The 14,331-nt window shown below is 34.1% G+C and overlaps 2 long non-coding RNA genes across 3 annotated transcripts in view; one reads left to right on the top strand and one right to left on the bottom strand.

The window, feature by feature from the left end:
- Positions 1 to 14,331, top strand: part of LOC135322827 (uncharacterized) — a 77,019-nt gene that overhangs the window by 6,338 nt on the left and 56,350 nt on the right. The window contains exon 2 of one of the 2 annotated variants that reach the window (XR_010383730.1): positions 1,332 to 1,435. This is a non-coding gene — a long non-coding RNA (uncharacterized LOC135322827). The remainder of the gene's footprint in view (positions 1 to 1,331; positions 1,436 to 14,331) is intronic. The other variant, XR_010383729.1, reaches the window with a different exon arrangement.
- LOC135322828 (uncharacterized) lies at positions 752 to 9,448 on the bottom strand. The gene is made up of 3 exons (XR_010383731.1): positions 9,232 to 9,448; positions 7,249 to 7,318; positions 752 to 899 (listed from the first exon to the last, which is right to left on the bottom strand). It is a non-coding gene; the product is annotated as an uncharacterized LOC135322828 (long non-coding RNA).

Genomic DNA, 14,331 nt, shown 5'->3' on the forward strand with positions numbered 1-14,331 from the left:
TAACAGGTCTTGGTGTAAGTCTCTTTGAGTTCATTTTACTTGGGATTCTCTGAGCTTCTTGTTTGTATTCATGTTTCTGTCTTCAGATTTGAGAATTCTCAGCCATTATTTCTTCAGATAGTCTCTCTGACCTTTTCTCTCTGTCTTCTCCTTCTGAGACTTCCATGATGGATATGTTGGTTTGCTTGTTGGTGTCCCACAGGTCCCTTAGGCTCTGTTCACTGTTCTTCAGTCTTTTTATTTTTGTTTCTCAACCTCAATCATTTCTATTGTCCTGTCTTCAAGTTTACTGATTTTTCCATCTGCTTGCTCAATCACGTCTGCCTCTGAATCTGTCTAGTGAATTTTAAATTTCAGTAATTGTGCTTTTCAGCTCAAGAATTTCTTTTTAGCTTCTTTTTAGGTTTTCTATCTCTTTATTGATATTTCCATTTTTATCATACATCACTTTTTGACTCTACATCATTTAGTTCTTTGAGTATCCTTAAGATAGGTGTTTAAAAATATTTGTCTAATATATCTGCCATTAAGTCTTTTTCAGGGACAGATTCTGTTGGCTTATATTTTTGTTTTTAATGGTCCATAGGTTCCTGTTTCTTTGTATGTCTTGTGACTTTTTTTTCTGCTGAACATTGAACATTTGAATCTAATAATATGGCAACTCTGGAAACTATAAATTCTCTCCTTTCACAAGGATTGCTGTTTTTTTGTTATTGTTTTATGTTTATTTGTTTTTCTTATTGTTGTAGGCTGTTTCAGTGCCAAGGATCAGCCTGACATGTAAACTTAATGTATTCTTAGGTCTTTTCTGAGCCTTTCCCTGGGCATCGGCAGTTATTTTGTAATTTTCCCCATACATGCAGTTGTTTTTGAATGTTTTAGTCTTTAATGTCTGGCTCCTGAAAAGAGAAAAGCAAAAAATGAAGGACAGCAATCGGCAATCAGAACACAGATCCCTAATATTTGGAGGACAGGGTTCTTTTTACCCAGTCTAGTTCCCACAAGCTGTGTGCAAGCTGCTCCAGGAACACATGCACAGCTGCCTGCCACGTGTCTTGGGGCGAGGGAAAGGTAGCTGCTACTGTACTAAGAGCTGATAGTGACTGAAATTAATCACAATTTACTGTCCAAGCCTTACCCTGGAAGTTGCAAGCCTGTAAGACTCCCAGAGTTTCAAAATAGTTACATCAGACCGATTCTAACAGTGCAGCTGTTGTTTAGATGGGGATACAGATTCCTTGTGCTTCCTACTCTTCCATCTTCCCAGAATCCTCCTTCCATTATGTTTTGTGTGTGTGTGTCTGATTATAGTTTCCATTATGTTTTAACAGGATCATTTTGGCAGCTGTGCTGAGAATACACTGAAGGAGAACAAAGAGGAAGCAAAGAGGAAGCATGGACACCAATTACGAAGTTATTTCAGTAAGTAATCCAGGTGAGAGATAACCAACAGGAGACTGAAGAGAGGGATAAGACTAAGGTCAGGATAATTATTCCCCTACAAGGGGATTACTTCCTGCAAGGTCATCTGGCTGTGTCTTTTAACTAATGGCCATTGTCCTTTGCAAGATAGGTAATTCTACACAATTTTTTCCTTTCCCTTTTCTCTTTGGGATGATCATAGCTTATATTCAAATATTTTACATTACTACATTTAAAAATCTGTAATGGGGGAGAGGGTACAGCTCAGTGGCAGAGCACATGCTTTGCATGCACAAGGTCCTGGTTTCAGTCCCCAGGACCTCCATTAATGAATAAACAAACAAACAAACAAACAAACCTAGTTACCTCATCCCCCCCCCAAAAAAGTAAAAAAAACCCTATTAAAAATCTGTATGATCTATCAGTTATTGACTGAAGTATGTTAAAATCTCCCATTACTATCATACCCTGTGTCTTTAAGAACCAGGATTCTTAGTATGGAAGAGAGGAAGTAGAGAGTAAAATAGAAAATAGAATAGCTTATATAAAAACACTGTAGTGTTAAATTTGAATTGGAAGTATTAGTATGAACTTGTGAAGTATCATATAGGTGTGTGCATATATGTATACCTATATACATATACATATGTATATCTTTGCTCTATCATTAAAAAGGAGTAGAAAATGACCAACCCAGTAATAATGAGCAACCCTAGCACCTACATTCTCAGATTATAGTCTAGGATTAATATTTGAAACTCAAAGAAACTGGAGCATTTTTAGAGAGATGGTTTAGTCCAGAAGTGTGCGAGATGAAACAATTTGTCATACTAGGTAGCAAGGACTAGGACTACTAAGAGTAAATGAAAAAGACACAGGCCTAAACTTGAAGTAGCTCCCACTAGCCAGATATGAGAAAAATTCATCTTCAGTAAGATCATGATCATAATAGATTGAAACTTGTAGAATCCATGGATTCATAGTGATAAAAAAAATTGGTCATATTCAGAAAATGATAGGAAAATCTTTGTTACTTGGAAAGTGGCAAAGGGAAAGTTGAGAATTTAGCCTGTCTTTCCTATGTGAACTATATCATTTGGTAACCAAATAATAGATGAAAAGAAGCATCCCTGTAATGAAATATTTCAACTAATAAAAAAGGAATCTTAGAATATCAGCATTTTCAAAGTCTAATGAATTAATGGGCTGAAAGCATTCAGCAGCAATAGTTGTTAAATCACAGTTAGACATGATGTGCTTCTTAATGAAAGACCACAACACTACCTGTGGTCTTACCAACATGAATAAACCTGAGTCAGTTCAAGCCTCAGGATCCAGCTGCCAACTTGCAGGAAATACAGGAATCAGAGGAACACACTGAATTGCGTGTTCTTCTGACCCAGTTTCAAGTGTGTTCACCTTATAATAATTCAGTAAGCTATATATTCATGTATTATTCTTGATCTGTGTTTTATTTTACAATAAAAAAGAATAAACAAAATCTCCCTCTATGATTCATAGAATTGCTTGTTTTTCCTTGTAGTTCTCTCAATTTTTATAATATATATAAAAGTACATAAATACAGTTATATATAAATATACATATGTGTATATATGTTTACACACACACATATATACACATAGAGAGGGAAAAATTGAGAAGGAGGAGAGGGCAATTTATTAGGAACTTACAAGTTTGAAATTATTAAATCTGGTAAATTGTGTTGTGATTCTCTATATTGTTAATATTTTTTCTACTTGAAGGATAATTTTATATTAGTATAATGACACCAGCTTTCTTGTGGTTAATATTTTCCTGGCATGTCTTTGTCTATCCATTTAGTTTTTAACCTTACTATATTATTTGGTTCTGAACGTGCCTCTAGTAAACCAAATATTGCTACATTTTGTTTTCCATCTAGTCTGTCAATCTGTATCTTTCAGTTGAAATTTTATACACCTTTATATATTGCAATTATTGATATACTTGGATTTATCTTATTTTGTGTTGTCTATTACCTTATTCCTTTTTTAAAAATTGAAGTATAATCGATTTACAATGTTGTATTAGTTTTTGGTGAGATATATATGTATATATATATCCCTTTTCATATTCTTTTTAATTACAGGCTATAACAAAATATTGAATATAGTTCCCTGTGCTATACAGTAGGTCCTTGTTGTTTATTCATTTTATATATATAGTAGTTAGTATATGCAAATCCCAAACTCCCAGTTTATCCCTCCCTACTCCCTTTCCCCCCTGGTAACCATAAGTTTGTTTTCTATGTCTGTAAGTCTGTCTCTGTTTTGTAAGTAAGTTCATTTGTGTCCTTTTTTTTTAGATTCCACATATAAAATTTTAATTTTTTAATTATTTATTTATGGGGATAATTAGGTTTATTTATTTTTAGAGATACTGGGAATTGAACCCAGGACCTTGTGAATGCTAAGCATGCACTTTACCATTTAACTATATCCTCCCCCTAGATTCCACATATAAGTGATGTCATGTGGTATTTTTCTTTTTCTTTCTGGCTTACTTTGCTTAGAATGACATTCTTGAAGTCCATCCATGTTGCTGCAAATGGTATTATTTTATTATTTTTATGGCTAAGTAGTACTCCATTGTATAAATATACCACAACTTCTTTATCCAGTCATCTGTTGATGGGCATACAGACTCCTACCATGCCTGTCACTTAGAATGTTATTCTAAGTGAAGTAAACCAAAAAGAGAAAGAAAAATACCACATGATATCACTTACATGTGGAATCTAAAAAAAAAAAAAAATAAAGAAGAAGAACTTACTTACAAAACAGAAACTGACTCAAAGACACAGAAAACAAACTTCTGGTTACCGGGGGTGGAGAAGGGGGTGGGAAGGGATAAACTGGGAGTTCAAGATTTGCAGATACTAGCTAATATATGTATAATAGATAAACAACAAGTTTATCCTGTATAGCACAAGGAACCATATTCAATATCTTGTAGTAACCTATGGTGAAGAAGAATATAAGAAAGAATATATGTATGTTCCTCTGTGACAGAAGTATTGTGCTGTACATCAGAAATTGACACAACATTGTAAACTGACTGTACATCAATAAAAATATATGAAAAATAATACAGCTTACAAACACATTAACCTTCACAGAGTTAAAAGAAACTATGAGATAATTTAATTTAAAAATTTTTCATTCTTGTATCATAAGCATTACTTTTCCAAATATATTTTAATGGAGGCTTAACCCTACATCCAGTTTCTGAATTAAGTTTGGCCAAACTTCTCTCTTTCCCCCTTAAATGGGGAACTGGAGATTATCTTGTTGGAAAATTGCTGAGCCACTCAAGCAGTTGAGATCTTGATTGGCTCCTGGAGTGGTGTAGCTAAGGAGTGGAGGAAGGAATAGGAAAAAGATGGCAGATCTTAAAAGGAACATCAGGGATAGCCTGTAACCATACTATTTGGCATGACATGCAATTTTCATGTATGTTGAATGACCATCTCTGTAGATAGCTGGACCTTCAACCACCTTGCTTGAACTAACTTCCTACAAACTGCCCATTGAACAGGAGTACTATTGCTTGTAATGGGACCTTGGGGTGTAAAAAGAAATAGACATTATATATGTGAACTGAGGACACTGTGCTACTTCTGAGGAAGATGCTAAGAGATGAGATGGTGGCCATAGCTACTACTCAGAAGAGAAGAAAGTTGTGCATCTTTAGAGGCTGTGACACCAATAACAGGAAGCACTGGGGTGTTAATTTGATTTTGACAAAGAAATTCTAAACTAAAATACCTATATAAATGTAATCACATTTTGGCTCTTCTTTTTCTTCTTCATACACTATTTTTCTATTGTTGCTGCTGTTGTTTTTGTTGTTAGAGGTTTTGGTAATTATACTAAGCCAATGGCTGTCAACAGAGTTTTAGTATTTGTCACTCATAGAAATGAGGTTATCATATTTGCCACATGATATGTCATGGGAAGTATCTGACAAGGTGAGGAGCCTATAAAGTTAGTCTTTTTTTAAATTTAAATTTAAATTATTTATTTTTTTAAAATATTTTTTATTGAGTTACAGTCATTTTACAATGTTGTGTCAAATTCCAGTGTAGAGCACAATTTTTCAGTTATACATGAAAATACATATATTCATTATCACATTTTTTTTCTGCTGTGAGCTACCACAAGATCTTGTATATATTTCTCTGTGCTATATATACTGTATAATCTTATTTATCTATTCTACATATGCCTGTCAGTATCTACAAATTTTGAACTCCCAGTCTATCCCTTGGCAACCACAAGTTTGTATTCTATGTCTATGAGTCTGTTTCTGTTTTGTATTTATGTTCTTTTTTTTTTTTAGTTCCACATATGAGCAATCTCCTATGGTATTTTTCTTTCTCTTTCTGGCTTACTTCACTTAGAATGACATTCTCCAGGAACATCCATGTTGCTGCAAATGGTGTTATGTTGTCGGTTTTTATGACTGAGTAGTATTCCATTGTATAAATACACCACAAAACTTCTTTATCCAGTCATCTGTTGATGGACATTTAGGCTGTTTCCATGTCTTGGCTATTGTAAATAGTGCTGCTATGAACATTGGGGTGCAGGTGCCTTTTTCAAGTAGGGTTCCTTCTGGATATATGCCCAGGAGCAGGATTCCTGGGTCATATGGTAAGTCTATTCCTAGTCTTTTGAGGAATCTCCATACTGATTTCCACAGTGGCTGCACCAAACTGCATTCCCACCAGCAGTGTAGGAGGGTTCCCTTTTCTCCACAGCCTCTCCAGCATTTGTCATTTGTGGACTTTTGAATGATGGCCATTCTGACTAGTGTGAGGTGATACCTCATTGTAGTTTTGATTTGCATTTCTCTGATAACTAGTGATATTGAGCATTTTTCATGTGCCTATTGATCATTTGTATTTCTTGCTCAGAGAATTGCTTGTTTAGGTCTTCTGCCCATTTTTGGATTGGGTTTTTTTTTTCTTATTAAGTCATATGAACTGCTTATATTCTGGAGATCAAGCCTTTGTCAGTTTCATCATTTGCAAAAATTTTCTCCCATTCTGTAGGTTGTCGTTTTGTTTTACTTATGGTTTCCTTTGCTATGCAGAAGCTTGTAAGTTTAATTAGGTCCCATCTGTTTATTCTTGCTTTTATTTGTATTGCTTGGGTAGACTGTTCTAGGAGAACATTTTTGAGATGTATGTCAGACAATGTTTTGCCTATATTTTCTCTAGGAGGTTTATTGTATCTTTCTTATGTTTAAGTCTTTGATCCATTTTGAGTTGATTTTTGTGTATGGTGTAAGGGAATGTTCTAGCTTCATTGCTTTACATGCTGCTGTCCAGTTTTCCCAACATCATTTGCTGAAGAGGCTGTCTTTATTCCATTGTATATTCTTGCCTCCTTTGTCGAAGATTAGTTGACCAAAAGTTTGTGGGTTCATTTCTGAGCTCTCTATTCTGTTCCATTGGTCCATATGTCTGTTTTTGTACCAATACCATGCTGTCTTGATGACTGTAGCTCTATAGTATTGTCTGAAATCTGGGAAAGTTATTCCTCCAGCCTCTTTCTTTTTCTTCAGTAATGCTTTGTCGGTTCTAGGTCTTTTGTGGTTCCATATAAATTTTGTTATGATTTGTTCTAGTTCTGTGAAATATGTCCTGGGTAATTTGATAGGGATTGCATTAAATCTGTAGATTGCCTTGGGCAGTATGACCATTTTAACAATATTGATTCTTCCAATCTGGGAGCATGGGATATCTTTCCATTTTTTAAAGAAAGTTAGTCTTTATTTACCTTGTTATTTGAAATTAGGAGACAGTGGTGCCACTTGTCAATGGAGCTCTTTTTGGTTTTCTCCTGTTACCTGGATAAGTGTGTCAGAAGGAAAAAAATTAACTACACATGTGTAATCAAGGGACAAATAATAAACTTTCTGGACAGTCCTATATTAGAACTATTTTGAGTATGGCAAAACCCTATCTTGATGTGAAACTAGGAGTCCAAAATTTTTAATTGCATAAAATACAAGGTCATTATATTATGAGACTTATGAGATGAAATAGAGGTAAGCTTGTGCAGCTAATAGCCCATAGATACAGGTCTGCTTACACCATTTAAATCCATCCAGATACTGACTGTGGCACTGACAGTTGTTTATTCTGGCTGAAGTATTGACATAAATGATTCTCTGTTTATTTGGAACTTCTGGATGGCTGCAGTAATTCCTGGAATCTCTCATAGTTGGCACCCAATTTGTTCACTGATCTGGGGGACAGAACCAGGAGAATATGGGGCTGTGGGGACCCATACTCTACCCTGCTGATCTCTTGGATGATATTGACTGCTATTTCCTTGTATGGCTTCTGCCTTCTGTTCATATTTCCTCCTTATTCCCCTCCACCACTACCCCTCCCATACACATACAAAGAGAAAAATTTTAGCTTATTCATGTTTGAGAACAAGGACTGGGAGAAGACTGGAACTAATTCCCAATTGTGTTATATTCAAATTTATCTTATTGTGGGGCTCGTTATCATTGAATTTTACTGTATTTGAAACCCAATTTCTAAGAAGAGAACTGAAATTATGTAAAAACTAATTATTGTTGAATTGTTAGTTCTAAAATGGGTTTTTTTCCTGAAAATATAACACTTTCTTTGCAGATTTGGGAATTGGTTGGTGGGGGGTTGTTATAGTAGAAAGAGTGCCAAACGACAAGTCAAAAGATCTTATGTTACTCCCAGTTAAAGACGTATTTACGGAGTATTTATGATAGGCTATACTAAATGTCCTGCTATTAGCAACTAAGGTATCTGACCTTTGATATGAAACTTCATCTTATTTAATCTCATTTTATTCATTGGCAGGATAAGCATAACTCTTTCAAATATCAAAATAAAATTCTTTAGATGATTACTAATAGGAAAATAATGAACATAATAGAATTCTATATTTTTGTTTGAGTCTACACTTTTAATATTAGTTACTGTGTTTCCACTTAGTGTTAGTTAATGTGTTTCCAATTAGTAGTTCGAAAGAGTCATAACTCTGAGTATTAATTATTGAGTTAAATTGTTGGTTTCAGTGATTGAAAGGAAAAAAATTAACAATCCATTTTCCTTCAACTTACTAGAAAATAAATGACCTTTCTGAGATAGCTCTTTGTCCTTTGTGAGTTTTCTGGCTAATAATGTTACACATCAGGTTATGCAGTATAAACTTGAACTAAATTAAAGTAATTTTTTATTCATTCATTTAATACCTTTATTGATGAACATCTATCATCAGGAACATTTCTAGAAACTATACATACCAATTCTAATATTTATAAAATGGGTAGATATTTTACACAAGAACAAACTCCATCTACAGTCTGTCCTAGGTACTGAGGCTTTTATCTATCTCTATATCTGTATCTATTATAAAGTTCATATATATATAAGCTTTATACATAGACCTATATAATCTCTATGTAAACAAATGTATGTTATTTTAAGTTTAATATAATGTATTATATTAATATATAATAATACGTATTATATATAATAAAATGTAAGTTGCATTACGTGTAATTAACATTTATTATAAAATAAATATAAAGCATATATTTATATATTAAGTATAATATGTAAATATATATATTTTATATTAGATAATACAAATAATTAATGCATAATATATTGTTATAATTATATATTTATACACATATAAATATATATTGGACCCTGCTTTTCAGACAGCAAGATTGCTTTAATAGTAAAAAAAAAAAATTCTGACCTTGGGCTAATTCCAGTCTTCATTCTTCTTGCCACATTGCTTCTTAGTAAGAACATGATAAAATGTGAAAACAAAACAAAGCTTTACTGTCAAGTTTAATGCATTGCTTGATAAATTCTAAAATGGTAAACCACTTTAAAAAACTATTTGTCACTGTCTTAAATAATTAGTATGTTACCTTATGACCCAGCAATTCTACTCCTAAGTGTTTACTAAGAGAAATGAAAATTTCCATAAGATCAAATGTCCACAAAAAGATTTGTACAAGAATGTTAATATCAGCTTCATTCGTGATAGCCAAACAGTAGCCATCAATCCAAATATGTATCAACAAATTAATTAATTGTGGTACATTTATACTATGGAATACTACTTGATAGTAAAAAGAAATGAATTACTGATAAACACATCAACATGAATAAATCTCCTAGACATTTCAATATTGCAAGTAGGAAATACAAAGCAGTCTGATTCCATTTGTATGATGTTCAAAACTATACAAAACTAATCTATGGTTATATTTACTTTAGATACACACATATATTTAAGATAATGATAAGTTAAGAATTAAAGCAGGGAACAGGGGTATGAAGGCATTGGGAAGGGGTTTAAATTTTTGATAGGTTGGCCTGAAAAAAACCACACTGAGAAGGTAGTTTTCGAGTCAAGGCCTAGAGAAAGTGAGGGAAGTAACTATGTAAATTTCTTAGGGAACTGTATTTTAGAAAGAAGGAAAAGCAGATGCAAATGGCCCTGAAAATTGGAGCATCCTTGACATGTCAAGGAACAACAAGGAGGGCAGTGTGGCTGGAGCAGAGTTAGAAAAAGGTAGAATTGTTGAGTATAAGGTTAGAGGAGTAAAGAGGGGAGGTTTAGATCGTGAACACCATCTAGGTCATAGAAGGGACTTGGATTCTACTCTAAGTGAGATGGAAATTCATTGTAGTGTTTTGAAAGAGAAAAGTGATATTTTTGCTATATGCAAATTAACAGAATTACTCTGCTGGTAATTACTCTGAAAGTAGATTCTGGGAGAGGAAAAGGAGTTGGGGGACAAGAGCAGAAGCAAAGAAATCACTTAAGGGAGAATATTAAAATAGTTGAGATGAGAGATGATGGCACTTTGGACCAGGGTGGCAACAGTGCGGGTTGTAGGAACAATAAAAGGCTGGGTATATTTTTAAAATGGAGCCAATAGAATTTGCTATCTAAATGAATATGAGATATAAGAGGAGTCAGAAGATGACAGCAAGTTTTTTGTCCATGTAACTGAAAGTGTGGAGTTGCCAGGAGGAGTTGGTTTGAGAGTTGTTGACAAAAAAATTAATCAGTCAATCTAAAAAAGAAATGGAAAATCTTATATGAACCAAACTGAGGATTATAACCCAGGAACAGCCTCTCAGAAAGCTCCAAGAACCATTCTGCTAGTTAGAGGTCAAAGCAGTTATGTGTTTTGAGACAGAGGGCTGGCTGTACGTTAAATGACATACTATTGGCAGTTTACAAAATCTAGTGAGTAGTGAGTTATGGGTGGCCCCTTACAAGATTAAGAAGAAATATTATCTTTTAAGGAGTTGTCTTACTGAAGCTAGGAGAATGTTGCTTTTCATATTTGAGCAGGTGTTTCTGCTAATGGGTGAGGTTTGGTCGATGCATAATGCAGATACATAATGCACAGTAGAGAAGAAAGAGGAGGCCAAAGGGGAGAGAAAATTTTTTATGTTTAAATTTTTCTTGTCTTGTTATAAAATATGAATTTTATTTCACAGATTGAGTATCAAGCCTAGTTTTAATACATTAACTTTGAGATGCTAATAAGTATCCAGACGAAGGTGCCAAAGAGGCAATCAGATAAACAGATCTGGAGTTCAAGGGTGAGGTCTAGGCTGGAGTTATGAAAAAAATATGGTCTAAGAACTGGGTCTTGGAGTACTCCAATGTTTAGAGATTTATTCATTCATTTATTCCCAAAGGGCAGAATTGTTTAATGAAGGGCAGAAGAAAAGACCACAGTCTGGGGAACAGGTGATATAGTTCTGGAACTGTACTGGTTGTGTGACTATGGACAAGTCACTGCTCCACTCTGGGTCCATGTTAGACTTAAATTAGCATTTTCAAATTGCAGACTGCAAATCTGACCCCATATAGTACAGCAAAGGACACAGAGCTTGGAAAGACTGATTTTACCCAGTTGGGGCATAGGGAAGCCAGGGGACCAGGGTGTCACTATGCCACAGAGATCATCTACACCATGTAGTTGGATCTCTGGGGTGAGTATATGTCACCCTAGACAGGCCCGTCTTGGGTCTAAGGTCCTTGGGGAACCAGAGTGGGCAGGTGAAGAGGGCTTGGGGAGCAGGGGGTTAACTCAGTTATTTATTTTTTAAGAGCATATAAATTCAGGTGGTTCAATATTCAAAAGATACAAGTGAGTGAATAATGAAGAATCTACCTTCCGTTGTAGTTCCCTTCCCCTGAAGCAATTGGTGTTAGAAGTTTCATATGTATGGCTCCTTAGTTTTCCATCCTGTGAATATAGGAACATAAATAGCTCTCAATTGAGAGCTAGTTGCTGCCAATCTTTTACTAATATAAACCACTGCAATGAAAAACATTTTACATATGTCATTTCATATATATGTGAATAAATGTATAGAATAAATTCAAAAGTAAAATTGTTGGGTTAAAGGATATATCCATTTGTAATTTTGATAGATTTTGCCAAACTTGTCTTCCATGAAAATACCATTATATACTTCCCATCAACAATATATGAAGAATTCTGCTTTCCAGTTCCACATGCAGGGAGCTTGGAAGTCACCACTCCACCCTAGCAATTAAGTAAAAAGCTGAACAAACTGAAAAACAAAAAAGCTCATTTTGGATCTGTAAAAGAAGGGAGGACACAGGGCAAACCACTGCCCCCAAGATTGGAGAGACAGACAATTAAGTACAAAGGAATCACGTCTTATCAGAGCTCCTGGACAGTAACTCCTGAGCAGAAAGTGAATCAGAAACCAGCACTGGGTAGGAAAACCTGTGCTATAATTGATGAATTGCTGAAGGCTCAATGTGGGCAAGTCTGAGAGGGTAAGAACTCCAGGAGACACAGTCATAGGAGAGTGTCCACAATGTTATGAGATTTCTCTCCTAGAGTTTGACCAAGTTCCCACAGCAAATATGAACAGTTTTAATTGGCATATCTTTGGACTTTCAGTAAACAAATTTTAAATTCTATTTTAATCTCTGGATTAAAATCTCTGATATTTATCTGAATTTCTAAAAAGCAGATTTGTGTTATGATAAGAATTTGGGCTTTGAAGACTTGGGTTATAATTATGGCTTCTTACTTGCTGTTTGACCTTGATGAGTTATATAATTACTCAGAGTCTCAATTTTCCTCATCTGCAAAGTAGAAATAATAGTACCAACTGAAAAGATTGTTAGAATGATCATATTAGCTAATAGTACCTAAATGCCTAGCCTATAGTGGAATCTATAATAAATACTACAATTAAATGTAATTGTGAACTCCAAATCCTGAACATTTAAAATGAAAGTATTACAGAAAAACACTTTCGGTAATCTTTCTGAAAAATCACATTAGTTACACCAATGATTTTTACGTATATTCTCTGAAGAGGTGATTAAAACATTGTATGATTAATATTTTTCTGACTAAAATACCACCATATTTAGTATACTTTTCTATCATAGTCAATAAATATTTAAACCCCTCATATGAAAATAATATATACTTTTTGATTTGGTATTGTCAGACTTTGATGTGTTTTGTTATGTGTCCTCTAATAGTTGACAGTTAGCAGTATTTTTCATTCTTTCTCAGAAAAATTAAATTTAAAATAAGTGGTTCATAGCCACTGAGTGACTGATTAAACTTAGATTTACTAAACATTTTTCCTTTTAAAAAACTCACTCTGTATCAATTCCCATATTTTAACAGATTCTGACCTGAAATCAATATAAATTTATAGTAAAATACACACATTTATATTTATATATGTAAACATACGTATACATACTATACACACTAAAATACAATCTATTTGGTGTATTTAGAACCAGTGGCCAGTTTGAAATTTTATATAAACAGTGCAGAAAATGCTTTAAAAAGGAAAAGTAACAATGCTGGAGCTGGTTCAAGAGTTTACTTTTATAGCTGAAGCCCTTTGAAAGAGATTGAGGAAGATTACTTGCCAGCATTATTTGCCAAAGTTTATTTCATTAACCTAAACTTCATTTTAAAAGTTTAATTTTTTGTCATGAATAACCTTCATTTCCGGTACCTTCATATAAATGTTTGCACAGCTCAGCTATTTGATAAATATCCACAAGATGGTGCCATGGTTAACATGTTAACATGGGGATTTGAAAATTAGAAGGGAGAAGTGTTCAGCACACCACTGTATATGACAAAATTACCACTAAATTTTCATTTGTTTTCTATAATAATACTCACTTATGCATTACACATGTTCAAATTATTACATTTAAGTATTAAAATGTTTTATTCTTTGTAAACATATTCTTCAAAGGGAATGTTAAACAATGAAATGATATTCAAAGTTGCTAAAAGAGACATAACTTGGACCTTTTATACTTTACAAGTTAATGGGTATGTTTTTAATGATCTCTTGCTCCATCTTTACTGCCAAAATTAAGAATAATATCTAAATGGCACCCTATTAATTAGCATAAGTTAAACTTATATATAGGCCAAGCCTTTGCTGTGGACTGAATTGTGTCTCCTCAGGATTCATATGTTGAAGGCTTAAGCCCCAGTGAAATGATATTTGGAGATGGGGCTTTAGGGGAATAATTAAGCTTAGATGAGATCAAAAGGGGGCCCTAATGAAGGGATAAATGCCCTTATAAGAAGAGGCATGAGAGAGATTGCTGTCTCTCCACCAGGTGAAGACACAGCCAAAAGGTGTCCTTCTGCAAGCTAGGAAGAGTTCTGACTAGAAACTGATTATACTAGCATCCTGATTTTGGACTTCCAGCCTCTAGAACTGTGATAAAATAAATGTCTGCTTTTTAAGAGACTCAGTCTATGGTACTTTGTTATGGCAGCTTGAG

Source organism: Camelus dromedarius, chromosome 14 (assembly GCF_036321535.1).
Source record: "Camelus dromedarius isolate mCamDro1 chromosome 14, mCamDro1.pat, whole genome shotgun sequence".
NCBI lineage: Eukaryota > Metazoa > Chordata > Mammalia > Artiodactyla > Camelidae > Camelus > Camelus dromedarius.